The sequence below is a fragment of the Rhinoderma darwinii genome, unplaced genomic scaffold (assembly GCF_050947455.1).
Source record: "Rhinoderma darwinii isolate aRhiDar2 unplaced genomic scaffold, aRhiDar2.hap1 Scaffold_2741, whole genome shotgun sequence".
Classification (NCBI taxonomy): domain Eukaryota; kingdom Metazoa; phylum Chordata; class Amphibia; order Anura; family Rhinodermatidae; genus Rhinoderma; species Rhinoderma darwinii.
Genome location: NW_027463034.1, coordinates 2,176 through 14,141, shown reverse-complemented (window position 1 = coordinate 14,141; position 11,966 = coordinate 2,176). Strand labels below are relative to the sequence as shown.

The following is an 11,966-nucleotide window of genomic DNA, read 5'->3' as shown; positions in this document are numbered from 1 at the left end:
AAATCTAAACGACTTAATAAAAAGTCAACCGCACCACGGATTCCCAGACAGTCTCCCACACTGGTACTAGCGAGGCCTTAAGCTGTGTAACTTCTGCGAGCTGACGAGAGCAGGCACATTCAGCTTAGAATGGCCATTGACATTAAATGCTTTAATCCATAGTCCTTTTTAATCGATTGTGAAACAAAATTTTAACGACATAATAAAAAGTCAACGTACCATGGATTCCCAGACAGTCTCCCACACTGGTACTAGTGAGGCCTAAAGCTGTGTAACTTCTGCGATCTGACGAGAGCAGGCACATTCAGCTTAGAATGGCCATTGACATTAAATCCTTTAATCCATAGTCCTATTTAATCTATTGTGAAACAAAATCTAAACGACATAATAAAAAGTCAACCGCACCACGGATTCCCAGACAGTCTCCCACACTGGTACTAGCGAGGCGTTAAGCTGTGTAACTTCTGCGATCTAACGAGAGCAGGCACATTCAGCTTAGAATGGCCATTGACATTAAATGCTTTAATCCATAGTCCTTTTTAATCGATTGTGAAACAAAATCTAAACGACATAATAAAAAGTCAACCGCACCACGGATTCCCAGACAGTCTCCCACACTGGTACTAGCGAGGCCTTAAGCTGTGTATCTTCTGCGATCTGACGAGAGCAGGCACATTCAGCTTAGAATGGCCATTAACATTAAAAGCCTTAATCCATAGTCCTATTTAATCTATTGTGAAACAAAATCGAAACAACATAATAAAAAGTCAACCGCACCACGAATTCCCAGACAGTCTCCCACACTGGTACTAGCGAGGTCTTAAGCTGTGTAACTTCTGCGTTCTGACCAGAGCAGGCACATTCAGCTTAGAATGGCCATTGACGTTAAATGCTTTAATCCATAGTCCTATTTAATCTATTGTGAAACAAAATCTAAACGACATAATCAAAAGTCAACCGCACCACGGATTCCCAGACAGTCTCCCACACTGGTACTAGCGAGGCCTTAAGCTGTGTAACTTCTGCGTTCTGACCAGAGCATGCACATTCAGCTTAGAATGGCCATTGACGTTAAATGCTTTAATCCATAGTCCTATTTAATCTATTGTGAAACAAAATCTAAACGACATAATCAAAAGTCAACCACACCACGGATTCCCAGACAGTCTCCCACACTGGTACTAGCGAGGCCTTAAGCTGTGTAACTTCTGCGAGCTGACGAGAGCAGGCACATTCAGCTTAGAATGGCCATTGACATTAAATGCTTTAATCCATAGTACTTTTTAATCGATTGTGAAACAAAATCTAAACGACATAATAAAAAGTCAACCGCACCACGGATTCCCAGACAGTCTCCCACACTGGTACTAGCGAGGCCTTAAGCTGTGTAACTTCTGCGATCTGACGAGAGCAGGGACATTCAGCTTAGAATGGCCATTGACATTAAATGCTTTAATTCATAGTCCTTTTTAATCGATTGTGAAACAAAATCTAAACGACATAATAAAAAGTCAACCGCACCACGGATTCCCAGACAGTCTCCCACACTGGTACTAGCGAGTCCTTAAGCTGTGTAACTTCTGCGATCTGACGAGAGCAGGCACATTCAGCTTAGAATGGCCATTGACGTTAAATGCTTTAATCCATAGTCCTATTTAATCTATTGTGAAACAAAATCTAAACGACTTAATAAAAAGTCAACCGCACCACGGATTCCCAGACAGTCTCCCACACTGGTACTAGCGAGGCCTTAAGCTGTGTAACTTCTGCGATCTGACGAGAGCAGGCACATTCAGCTTAGAATGGCCATTGACATTAAATGCTTTAATCCATAGTCCTTTTTAATCGATTGTGAAACAAAATCTAAACGACATAATAAAAAGTCAACGTACCATGGATTCCCAGACAGTCTCCCACACTGGTACTAGCGAGGCCTAAAGCTGTGTAACTTCTGCGATCTGACGAGAGCAGGCACATTCAGCTTAGAATGGCCATTTACATTAAATCCTTTAATCCATAGTCCTATTTAATCTATTGTGAAACAAAATCTAAACGACATAATAAAAAGTCAACCGCACCACGGATTCCCAGACAGTCTCCCACACTGGTACTAGCGAGGCGTTAAGCTGTGTAACTTCTGCGATCTAACGAGAGCAGGCACATTCAGCTTAGAATGGCCATTGACATTAAATGCTTTAATCCATAGTCCTTTTTAATCGATTGTGAAACAAAATCTAAACGACATAATAAAAAGACAACCGCACCACGGATTCCCAGACAGTCTCCCACACTGGTACTAGCGAGGCCTTAAGCTGTGTATCTTCTGCGATCTGACGAGAGCAGGCACATTCAGCTTAGAATGGCCATTAACATTAAAAGCCTTAATCCATAGTCCTATTTAATCTATTGTGAAACAAAATCGAAACAACATAATAAAAAGTCAACCGCACCACGAATTCCCAGACAGTCTCCCACACTGGTACTAGCGAGGGCTTAAGCTGCGTAACTTCTGCGATCTGACGAGAGCAGGCACATTCAGCTTAGAATGGCCATTGACATTAAAAGCCTTAATCCATAGTCCTATTTAATCTATTGTGAAACAAAATCTAAACAACATAATAAAAAGTCAACCGCACCACGGATTCCCAGACAGTCTCCCACACTGGTACTAGCGAGGCCTTAAGCTGTGTAACTTCTGCGTTCTGACCAGAGCAGGCACATTCAGCTTAGAATGGCCATTGACGTTAAATGCTTTAATCCATAGTCCTATTTAATCTATTATGAAACAAAATCTAAACGACATAATAAAAAGTCAACCACACCACGGATTCCCAGACAGTCTCCCACACTGGTACTAGCGAGGCCTTAAGCTGTGTAACTTCTGCGATCTGACGAGAGCAGGCACATTCAGCTTAGAATGGCCATTGACATTAAATACTTTAATCCATAGTACTTTTTAATCGATTGTGAAACAAAATCTAAACGACATAATAAAAAGTCAACCGCACCACGGATTCCCAGACAGTCTCCCACACTGGTACTAGCGAGGCCTTAAGCTGTGTAACTTCTGCGATCTGACAAGAGCAGGGACATTCAGCTTAGAATGGCCATTGACATTAAATGCTTTAATCCATAGTCCTTTTTAATCGATTGTGAAACAAAATCTAAACGACATAATAAAAAGTCAACCGCACCACAGATTCCCAGACAGTCTCCCACACTGGTACTAGCGAGGCCTTAAGCTGTGTAACTTCTGCGATCTGACGAGAGCAGGCACATTCAGCTTAGAATGGCCATTGACGTTAAATGCTTTAATCCATAGTCCTATTTAATCTATTGAGAAACAAAATCTAAACGACTTAATAAAAAGTCAACCGCACCACGGATTCCCAGACAGTCTCCCACACTGGTACTAGCGAGGCCTTAAGCTGTGTAACTTCTGCGATCTGACGAGAGCAGGCACATTCAGCTTAGAATGGCCATTGACATTAAATGCTTTAATCCATAGTCCTTTTTAATCGATTGTGAAACAAAATCTAAACGACATAATAAAAAGTCAACCGCACCATGGATTCCCAGACAGTCTCCCACACTGGTACTAGCGAGGCCTTAAGCTGTGTAACTTCTGCGATCCGACGAGAGAAGGGACATTCAGCTTAGAATGGCCATTGACATTAAATGCTTTAATCCATAGTCCTTTTTAATCGATTGTGAAACAAAATCTAAACGACATAATAAAAATTCAACCGCACCACGGATTCCCAGACAGTCTCCCACACTGGTACTAGCGAGGACTTAAGCTGTGTAACTTCTGCGATCTGACGAGAGCAGGCACATTCAGCTTAGAATGGCCATTGACGTTAAATCCTTTAATCCATAGTCCTATTTAATCTATTGTGAAACAAAATCTAAACGACATAATAAAAAGTCAACCGCACCACGGATTCCCAGACAGTCTCCCACACTGGTACTAGCGAGGCGTTAAGCTGTGTAACTTCTGCGATCTAACGAGAGCAGGCACATTCAGCTTAGAATGGCCATTGACATTAAATGCTTTAATCCATAGTCCTTTTTAATCGATTGTGAAACAAAATCTAAACGACATAATAAAAAGTCAACCGCACCACGGATTCCCAGACAGTCTCCCACACTGGTACTAGCGAGGCCTTAAGCTGTGTAACTTCTGCGATCTGACGAGAGGAGGCACATTCAGCTTAGAATGGCCATTGACGTTAAATGCTTTAATCCATAGTACTTTTTAATCGATTGTGAAACAAAATCTAAACGACATAATAAAAAGTCAACCGCACCACGGATTCACAGACAGTCTCCCACACTGGTATTAGCGAGGCCTTAAGCTGTATAACTTCTGCGATCTGACGAGAGCAGGGACATTCAGCTTAGAATGGCCATTGACATTAAACGCTTTAATCCATAGTCCTTTTTAATCGATTGTGAAACAAAATCTAAACGACATAATAAATATTCAACCGCACCACGGATTCCCAGACAGTCTCCAACACTGGTACTAGCGAGGCCTTAAGCTGTGTAACTTCTGCGATCTGACGAGAGCATGCACATTCAGCTTAGAATTGCCATTGACGTTAAATGCTTTAATCCATAGTCCTATTTAATCGATTGTGAAACAAAATCTAAACGACATAATAAAAAGTCAACCGCACCACGGATTCCCAGACAGTCTCCCACACTGGTACTAGCAAGACCTTAAGCTGTGTAACTTCTGCGATCTGACGAGAGCAGGCACATTCAGCTTAGAATGGCCATTGACATTAAAAGCCTTAATCCATAGTCCTATTTAATCTATTGTGAAACAAAATCTAAACAACATAATAAATAGTCAACCGCACCACGCATTCCCAGACAGTCTCCCACACTGGTACTAGCGAGGCCTTAAGCTGTGTAACTTCTGCGATCTGACGAGAGCAGGGACATTCAGCTTAGAATGGCCATTGACATTAAATGCTTTAATCCATAGTCCTTTTTAATCGATTGTGAAACAAAATCTAAACGACATAATAAAAATTCAAACGCACCTAGGATTCCCAGACAGTCTCCCACACTGGTACTAGCGAGGGCTTAAGCTGTGTAACTTCTGCGATCTGACGAGAGAAGGCACATTCAGCTTAGAATGGCCATTGACATTAAATGCTTTAATCCATAGTCCTTTTTAATCGATTGTGAAACAAAATCTAAACGACATAATAAAAAGTCAAACGCACCACGGATTCACAGACAGTCTCCCACACTGGTACTAGCGAGGCCTTAAGCTGTGTAACTTCTGCGATCTGACGAGAGAATGCACATTCAGCTTAGAATGCCCATTGACGTTAAATGCTTTAATCCATAGTCCTATTTAATCGATTGTGAAACAAAATCTAAACGACATAATAAAAAGTCAACCGCACCACGGATTCCCAGACAGTCTCCCACACTGGTACTAGCGAGGCCTTAAGCTGTGTAACTTCTGCGATCTGACGAGAGGAGGCACATTCAGCTTAAAATGGCCATTGACATTAAATGCTTTAATCCATAGTCCTTTTTAATCGATTGTGAAACAAAATCTAAACGACATAATAAAAAGTCAACCGCACCACGGATTCCCAGACAGTCTCCCACACTGGTACTAGCGAGGCCTTAAGCTGTGTAACTTCTGCGATCTGACGAGAGCAGGCACATTCAGCTTAGAATGGCCATTGACATTAAAAGCCTTAATCCATAGTCCTATTTAATCTATTGTGAAACAAAATCTAAACAACATAGTAAAAAGTCAACCGCACCACGGATTCACAGACAGTCTCCCACACTGGTACTAGCGAGGCCTTAAGCTGTGTAACTTCTGCGATCTGACGAGAGCAGGGACATTCAGCTTAGAATGGCCATTGACATTAAATGCTTTAATCCATAGTCCTTTTTAATCGATTGTGAAACAAAATCTAAACGACATAATAAAAATTCAACCGCACCACGGATTCCCAGACAGTCTCCCACACTGGTACTAGTGAGGCCTTAAGCTGTGTAACTTCTGCGATCTGACGAGAGCAGGGACATTCAGCTTAGAATGGCCATTGACATTAAATGCTTTATTCCATAGTCCTTTTTAATCGATTGTGAAACAAAATCTAAACGACATAATAAAAATTCACCCGCACCACGGATTCCCAGACAGTCTCCCACACTGGTACTAGCGAGGACTTAAGCTGTGTAACGTCTGCGATCTAACGAGAGAAGGCACATTCAGCTTAGAATGGCCATTGTCATTAAATGCTTTAATCCATAGTCCTTTTTAATCGATTGTGAAACAAAATCTAAACGACATAATAAAAATTCAACCGCACCACGGATTCCCAGACAGTCTCCCACACTGGTACTAGCGAGGCCTTAAGCTGTGTAACTTCTGCGATCTGACGAGAGCAGGCACATTCAGCTTAGAACGGCCATTGACGTTAAATGCTTTAATCCATAGTCCTATTTAATCTATTGTGAAACAAAATCTAAACGACATAATAAAAAGTCAACCACACCACGGATTCCCAGACAGTCTCCCACACTGGTACTAGCGAGGCCTTAAGCTGTGTAACTTCTGCGATCTGACGAGAGGAGGCACATTCAGCTTAGAATGGCCATTGAAATTAAATGCTTTAATCCATAGTACTTTTTAATCGATTGTGATACAAAATCTAAACGACATAATAAAAAGTCAACCGCACCACGGATTCCCAGACAGTCTCCCACACTGGTACTAGCGAGGCCTTAAGCTGTGTAACTTCTGCGATCTGACGAGAGCAGGGACATTCAGCTTAGAATGGCCATTGACATTAAAAGCTTTAATCCATAGTCCTTTTTAATCGATTGTGAAACAAAATCTAAACGACATAATAAAAAGTCAACCGCACCACGGATTCCCAGACAGTCTCCCACACTGGTACTAGCGAGGCCTTAAGCTGTGTAACTTCGGCGATCTGACGAGAGCAGGCAAATTCAGCTTAGAATGGCCATTGACGTTAAATGCTTTAATCCATAGTCCTATTTAATCTATTGTGAAACAAAATCTAAACGACATAATAAAAAGTCAACCGCACCACGGATTCCCAGACAGTCTCCCACACTGGTACTAGCGAGGTCTTAAGCTGTGTAACTTCTGCGATCTGACGAGAGCAGGCACATTCAGCTTAGAATGGCCATTGACTTTAAATGCTTTAATCCATAGTCCTTTTTAATCGATTGTGAAACAAAATCTAAACGACATAATAAAGATTCAACCGCACCACGGATTCCAAGACAGTCTCCCACACTGGTACTAGCGAGGACTTAAGCTGTGTAACTTCTGCGATCTGACGAGAGCAGGCACATTCAGCTTAGAATGGCCATTGACGTTAAATCCTTTAATCCATAGTCCTATTTAATCTATTGTGAAACAAAATCTAAACGACATAATAAAAAGTCAACCGCACCACGGATTCCCAGACAGTCTCCCACACTGGTACTAGCGAGGCCTTAAGCTGTGTAACTTCTGCGATCTGACGAGAGCAGGCACATTCAGCTTAGAATGGCCATTAACATTAAAAGCCTTAATCCATAGTCCTATTTAATCTATTGTGAAACAAAATCTAAACAACATAATAAAAAGTCAACCGCACCACGGATTCCCAGACAGTCTCCCACACTGGTACTAGCGAGGGCTTAAGCTGTGTAACTTCTGCGATCTGACGAGAGCAGGCACATTCAGCTTAGAATGGCCATTGACATTAAAAGCCTTAATCCATAGTCCTATTTAATCTATTGTGAAACAAAATCTAAACAACATAGTAAAAAGTCAACCGCACCACGGATTCCCAGACAGTCTCCCACACTGGTACTAGCGAGGCCTTAAGCTGTGTAACTTCTGCGATCTGACGAGAGCAGGGACATTCAGCTTAGAATGGCCATTGACATTAAATGCTTTAATCCATAGTCCTTTTTAATCGATTGTGAAACAAAATCTAAACGACATAATAAAAATTCAACCGCACCACGGATTCCCAGACAGTCTCCAACACTGGTACTAGCGAGGCCTTAAGCTGTGTAACTTCTGCGTTCTGACGAGAGCAGGCACATTCAGCTTAGAATAGCCATTGACGTTAAATGCTTTAATCCATAGTCCTATTTAATCTATTGTGAAACAAAATCTAAACGACATAATAAAAAGTCAACCGCACCACGGATTCCCAGACAGTCTCCCACACTGGTACTAGCGAGGCCTTAAGCTGTGTAACTTCTGCGATCTGACGAGAGCAGGCACATTCAGCTTAGAATGGCCGTTGACATTAAATGCTTTAATCCATAGTCCTTTTTAATGGATTGTGAAACAAAATCTAAACGACATAATAAAAAGTCAACCGCACCATGGATTCCCAGACAGTCTCCCACACTGGTACTAGCGAGGCCTTAAGCTGTGTAACTTCTGCGATCTGACGAGAGCAGGCACATTCAGCTTAGAATGGCCATTGACATTAAATGCTTTAATCCATAGTCCTTTTTAATCGATTGTGAAACAAAATCTAAACGACATAATAAAAAGTCAACCGCACCACGGATTCCCAGACAGTCTACCACACTGGTTCTAGCGAGGCCTTAAGCTGTGTAACTTCTGCGATCTGACGAGAGTAGAAACATTCAGCTTAGAATGGCCATTGACATTAAATGCTTTAATCCATAGTCCTTTTTAATCGATTGTGAAACAAAATCTAAACGACATAATAAAAATTCAACGGCACCACGGATTCCCAGACAGTCTCCCACAATGGTACTAGCGAGGCCTTAAGCTGTGTAACTTCTGCGATCTGACGAGAGCAGGCACAATCAGCTTAGAATGGCCATTGACGTTAAATGCTTTAATCCATAGTCCTATTTAATCTATTGTGAAACAAAATCTAAACGACATAATAAAAAGTCAACCACACCACGGATTCCCAGACAGTCTCCCACACTGGTACTAGCGAGGCCTTAAGCTGTGTAACTTCTGCGATCTGACGAGAGCAGGCACATTCAGCTTAGAATGGCCATTGACATTAAATGCTTTAATCCATAGTACTTTTTAATCGATTGTGAAACAAAATCTAAACGACATAATAAAAAGTCAACCGCACCATGGATTCCTAGACAGTCTCCCACACTGGTACTAGCGAGGCCTTAAACTGTGTAACTTCTGCGATCTGACGAGAGCAGGGACATTCAGCTTAGAATGGCCATTGACATTAAATGCTTTATTCCATAGTCCTTTTTAATCGATTGTGAAACAAAATCTAAACGACATAATAAAAATTCAACCTCACCACGGATTCCAAGACAGTCTCCCACACTGGTACTAGCGAGGACTTAAGCTGTGTAACTTCTGCGATCTGACGAGAGCAGGCACATTCAGCTTAGAATGGCCATTGACGTTAAGTCCTTTAATCCATAGTCCTATTTAATCTATTGTGAAACAAAATCTAAACGACATAATAAAAAGTCAACCGCACCACGGATTCCCAGACAGTCTCCCACACTGGTACTAGCGAGGCCTTAAGCTGTGTAACTTCCGCGATCTGACGAGAGCAGGCACATTCAGCTTAGAATGGCTATTGACATTAAATGCTTTAATCCATAGTCCTTTTTAATCGATTGTGAAACAAAATCTAAAGGACATAATAAAAAGTCAACCGCACCACGGATTCCCAGACAGTCTCCCACACTGGTACTAGCGAGGCCTTAAGCTGTGTAACTTCTGTGATCTAACGAGAGGAGGCACATTCAGCTTAGAATGGCCATTGACATTAAATGCTTTAATCCATAGTCCTTTTTAATCGATTGTGAAACAAAATCTAAACGCCATAATAAAAAGTCAACCGCACCACGGATTCCCAGACAGTCTCCCACACTGGTACTAGCGAGGCCTTAAGCTGTGTAACTTCTGCGATCTGACGAGAGCAGGCACATTCAGCTTAGAATAGCCATTGAAGTTAAATGCTTTAATCCATAGTCCTATTTAATCTATTGTGAAACAAAATCTAAACGACATAATAAAAAGTCAACCGCACCACGGATTCCCAGACAGTCTCCCACACTGGTACTAGCGAGGCGTTAAGCTGTGTACCTTCTGCGATCTAACAAGAGCAGGGACATTCAGCTTAGAATGACCATTGACATTAAAGGCTTTAATCCATAGTCCTTTTTAATCGATTGTGAAACAAAATCTAAACGACACAATAAAAATTCAACCGCACCACGGATTCCCAGACAGTCTCCCACACTGGTACTAGCGAGGCCTTAAGCTGTGTAACTGCTGCGTTCTGACCAGAGCAGGCACATTCAGCTTAGAATGGCCATTGACATTAACCCCTTCCCGCTCCTTGATGTACTATTACGTCATGGCAGCTGTATCGTTCGCGCTCCATGCCGTAATAGTACGTCTCGGGAGTAACGGCCGTTTCGGCCGTCCTCCCGACACATACAGGAGCTGTGACGCTGCTGTCTTGTTCAGCAGCTGTCACAGCTCCTACAGCGGGGACCGATCGCTGTGTCCCCGCTGATTAACCCCTTAAAAGCCGCGTTCTATAGAGATCGCGGCTTTTTAGGGGTTAAGCTGCCATCGCCGGCCTGCTACGCGATAGCGGCCGGCGATGGTGACTATGGCAACCGGACACCAAACAATGGCGTCCGGCTATGCCATAGACGGAAGCCTAGTGGGTCCTGACAACGTCAGGACCCACTATGCTTGCTGTCAGTGAGTAGCTGACAGTTCTAATACACTGCACTACGCATGTAGTGCAGTGTATTAGAATAGCGATCAGGGCCTCCTGCCCTCATGTCCCCTAGTGGGACAAAGTAATAAAGTTAAAAAAAAGTTAAAAAAAGATGTGTAAAAATAAGAAAATAAAAGTTTTAAAAGTAATAAAAGTAAAAGTCCCACTTTTTCCCTTATCAGGCCTTTATTATTAATAAAAATATATAAACAAACAAATAAACTATACATAATTGGTATCGCCGCGTCCGTAACGGCCTGAACTACAAAATTATTTTGTTATTTATCCCGCACGGTGAACGCCGTAAAAAAAAATATTAATAAACCGTACCACAATCACAATTGTTTGGTCACTTCACCTCCCAAAAAATGGAATAAAAAGAGATCAAAAAGTCGCATGTACCTAAAAATGGTACTGATGGAAAATACAGTTCGTTACGCAAAAAATAAGTCCTCGCACGGCTTTATTGATTGAAAAATAAAAACGTTATGGCTCTTAGAATAAGGTAACACAAAAAGTGAATGATTGTTTACAAAACGTATTTTATTGTGCAAACGCCATAAGACATAAAAAAAAACTATAAACATCTGGTATCGCCGTGATCGTATCGCCCCGCAGAATAAAGTTAATATATCATTTATAGCGCACGGTGAACGCTGTAAAAAAAAAAGTATACAAAAACAATAGTAGAATTGCTGTTTATTAGTCACCACGCCACCTAAAAATGGAATAAAAACTGATCAAAAAGCCGCATGCACCCCATGAAAACTACAATGGATTCCTCAAGGGGTCTAGTTTCCAAATTGGGGTCACTTTTGGGGGGTTTCCAATGTTTTGGCACCACAAGACCTCTTCAAACCGGACATGGTGCCTAATAAAAAAGAGGGCTCAAAATCCGCTAGGTGCTCCTTTGCTTCGGAGGCCGGTGCTTCAGTCCATTACCGCCCGAGGGCCACATGTGGGATATTTCTCTAAACTGCAGAATCTGGGCAATAAGTATTGAGTTGCGTTTCTCTGATAAATCCTTTTGTGTTATAAAAAAAATGGTATAAAAAGAGTAAATTTCACCTCTACTTTGCTCTAAATTTCTGTGAAACACCTAAAGGGTTCATAAACTTTCTAAATGCTGTTGTGAATACTTTGAGGGGTCTAGTTTCTAAAATGGGGTGTTTGATAGGGGTTTCT

The 11,966-nt window shown here is 41.8% G+C and overlaps 45 pseudogenes; all 45 read right to left on the bottom strand.

Moving 5' to 3' along the window:
• Positions 1-22: 22 nt before the first annotated feature.
• Positions 23-141, bottom strand: LOC142703274 (5S ribosomal RNA; annotated as a pseudogene).
• Positions 142-208: 67 nt separating this feature from the next.
• Positions 209-326, bottom strand: LOC142703372 (5S ribosomal RNA; annotated as a pseudogene).
• Positions 327-393: 67 nt separating this feature from the next.
• Positions 394-512, bottom strand: LOC142703336 (5S ribosomal RNA; annotated as a pseudogene).
• Positions 513-579: 67 nt separating this feature from the next.
• LOC142703299 (5S ribosomal RNA) lies at positions 580-698 on the bottom strand (annotated as a pseudogene).
• A 67-nt stretch (positions 699-765) lies between these two features.
• Positions 766-884, bottom strand: LOC142703308 (5S ribosomal RNA; annotated as a pseudogene).
• A 67-nt stretch (positions 885-951) lies between these two features.
• LOC142703353 (5S ribosomal RNA) lies at positions 952-1,070 on the bottom strand (annotated as a pseudogene).
• A 67-nt stretch (positions 1,071-1,137) lies between these two features.
• LOC142703318 (5S ribosomal RNA) lies at positions 1,138-1,256 on the bottom strand (annotated as a pseudogene).
• A 67-nt stretch (positions 1,257-1,323) lies between these two features.
• LOC142703374 (5S ribosomal RNA) lies at positions 1,324-1,442 on the bottom strand (annotated as a pseudogene).
• Positions 1,443-1,509: 67 nt separating this feature from the next.
• Positions 1,510-1,628, bottom strand: LOC142703319 (5S ribosomal RNA; annotated as a pseudogene).
• Positions 1,629-1,695: 67 nt separating this feature from the next.
• On the bottom strand, positions 1,696-1,814 carry LOC142703304 (5S ribosomal RNA; annotated as a pseudogene).
• A 252-nt stretch (positions 1,815-2,066) lies between these two features.
• LOC142703333 (5S ribosomal RNA) lies at positions 2,067-2,185 on the bottom strand (annotated as a pseudogene).
• A 67-nt stretch (positions 2,186-2,252) lies between these two features.
• LOC142703327 (5S ribosomal RNA) lies at positions 2,253-2,371 on the bottom strand (annotated as a pseudogene).
• A 67-nt stretch (positions 2,372-2,438) lies between these two features.
• On the bottom strand, positions 2,439-2,557 carry LOC142703408 (5S ribosomal RNA; annotated as a pseudogene).
• Positions 2,558-2,624: 67 nt separating this feature from the next.
• LOC142703418 (5S ribosomal RNA) lies at positions 2,625-2,743 on the bottom strand (annotated as a pseudogene).
• A 67-nt stretch (positions 2,744-2,810) lies between these two features.
• LOC142703394 (5S ribosomal RNA) lies at positions 2,811-2,929 on the bottom strand (annotated as a pseudogene).
• Positions 2,930-2,996: 67 nt separating this feature from the next.
• On the bottom strand, positions 2,997-3,115 carry LOC142703305 (5S ribosomal RNA; annotated as a pseudogene).
• Positions 3,116-3,182: 67 nt separating this feature from the next.
• Positions 3,183-3,301, bottom strand: LOC142703391 (5S ribosomal RNA; annotated as a pseudogene).
• A 67-nt stretch (positions 3,302-3,368) lies between these two features.
• On the bottom strand, positions 3,369-3,487 carry LOC142703280 (5S ribosomal RNA; annotated as a pseudogene).
• Positions 3,488-3,740: 253 nt separating this feature from the next.
• On the bottom strand, positions 3,741-3,859 carry LOC142703343 (5S ribosomal RNA; annotated as a pseudogene).
• A 67-nt stretch (positions 3,860-3,926) lies between these two features.
• On the bottom strand, positions 3,927-4,045 carry LOC142703335 (5S ribosomal RNA; annotated as a pseudogene).
• A 67-nt stretch (positions 4,046-4,112) lies between these two features.
• On the bottom strand, positions 4,113-4,231 carry LOC142703332 (5S ribosomal RNA; annotated as a pseudogene).
• Positions 4,232-4,298: 67 nt separating this feature from the next.
• LOC142703357 (5S ribosomal RNA) lies at positions 4,299-4,417 on the bottom strand (annotated as a pseudogene).
• A 253-nt stretch (positions 4,418-4,670) lies between these two features.
• LOC142703307 (5S ribosomal RNA) lies at positions 4,671-4,789 on the bottom strand (annotated as a pseudogene).
• Positions 4,790-4,856: 67 nt separating this feature from the next.
• On the bottom strand, positions 4,857-4,975 carry LOC142703392 (5S ribosomal RNA; annotated as a pseudogene).
• Positions 4,976-5,414: 439 nt separating this feature from the next.
• Positions 5,415-5,533, bottom strand: LOC142703368 (5S ribosomal RNA; annotated as a pseudogene).
• A 67-nt stretch (positions 5,534-5,600) lies between these two features.
• LOC142703413 (5S ribosomal RNA) lies at positions 5,601-5,719 on the bottom strand (annotated as a pseudogene).
• Positions 5,720-5,786: 67 nt separating this feature from the next.
• Positions 5,787-5,905, bottom strand: LOC142703295 (5S ribosomal RNA; annotated as a pseudogene).
• Positions 5,906-5,972: 67 nt separating this feature from the next.
• Positions 5,973-6,091, bottom strand: LOC142703314 (5S ribosomal RNA; annotated as a pseudogene).
• A 253-nt stretch (positions 6,092-6,344) lies between these two features.
• On the bottom strand, positions 6,345-6,463 carry LOC142703325 (5S ribosomal RNA; annotated as a pseudogene).
• Positions 6,464-6,716: 253 nt separating this feature from the next.
• On the bottom strand, positions 6,717-6,835 carry LOC142703373 (5S ribosomal RNA; annotated as a pseudogene).
• Positions 6,836-6,902: 67 nt separating this feature from the next.
• Positions 6,903-7,021, bottom strand: LOC142703322 (5S ribosomal RNA; annotated as a pseudogene).
• Positions 7,022-7,088: 67 nt separating this feature from the next.
• On the bottom strand, positions 7,089-7,207 carry LOC142703403 (5S ribosomal RNA; annotated as a pseudogene).
• Positions 7,208-7,274: 67 nt separating this feature from the next.
• Positions 7,275-7,393, bottom strand: LOC142703370 (5S ribosomal RNA; annotated as a pseudogene).
• A 67-nt stretch (positions 7,394-7,460) lies between these two features.
• Positions 7,461-7,579, bottom strand: LOC142703384 (5S ribosomal RNA; annotated as a pseudogene).
• A 67-nt stretch (positions 7,580-7,646) lies between these two features.
• LOC142703297 (5S ribosomal RNA) lies at positions 7,647-7,765 on the bottom strand (annotated as a pseudogene).
• Positions 7,766-7,832: 67 nt separating this feature from the next.
• Positions 7,833-7,951, bottom strand: LOC142703364 (5S ribosomal RNA; annotated as a pseudogene).
• Positions 7,952-8,018: 67 nt separating this feature from the next.
• On the bottom strand, positions 8,019-8,137 carry LOC142703321 (5S ribosomal RNA; annotated as a pseudogene).
• Positions 8,138-8,204: 67 nt separating this feature from the next.
• On the bottom strand, positions 8,205-8,323 carry LOC142703273 (5S ribosomal RNA; annotated as a pseudogene).
• Positions 8,324-8,390: 67 nt separating this feature from the next.
• LOC142703281 (5S ribosomal RNA) lies at positions 8,391-8,509 on the bottom strand (annotated as a pseudogene).
• Positions 8,510-8,762: 253 nt separating this feature from the next.
• Positions 8,763-8,881, bottom strand: LOC142703352 (5S ribosomal RNA; annotated as a pseudogene).
• A 67-nt stretch (positions 8,882-8,948) lies between these two features.
• On the bottom strand, positions 8,949-9,067 carry LOC142703393 (5S ribosomal RNA; annotated as a pseudogene).
• A 67-nt stretch (positions 9,068-9,134) lies between these two features.
• LOC142703363 (5S ribosomal RNA) lies at positions 9,135-9,253 on the bottom strand (annotated as a pseudogene).
• A 253-nt stretch (positions 9,254-9,506) lies between these two features.
• On the bottom strand, positions 9,507-9,625 carry LOC142703406 (5S ribosomal RNA; annotated as a pseudogene).
• Positions 9,626-9,878: 253 nt separating this feature from the next.
• On the bottom strand, positions 9,879-9,997 carry LOC142703293 (5S ribosomal RNA; annotated as a pseudogene).
• A 253-nt stretch (positions 9,998-10,250) lies between these two features.
• On the bottom strand, positions 10,251-10,369 carry LOC142703359 (5S ribosomal RNA; annotated as a pseudogene).
• Between the last annotated feature and the right edge of the window lie 1,597 nt (positions 10,370-11,966).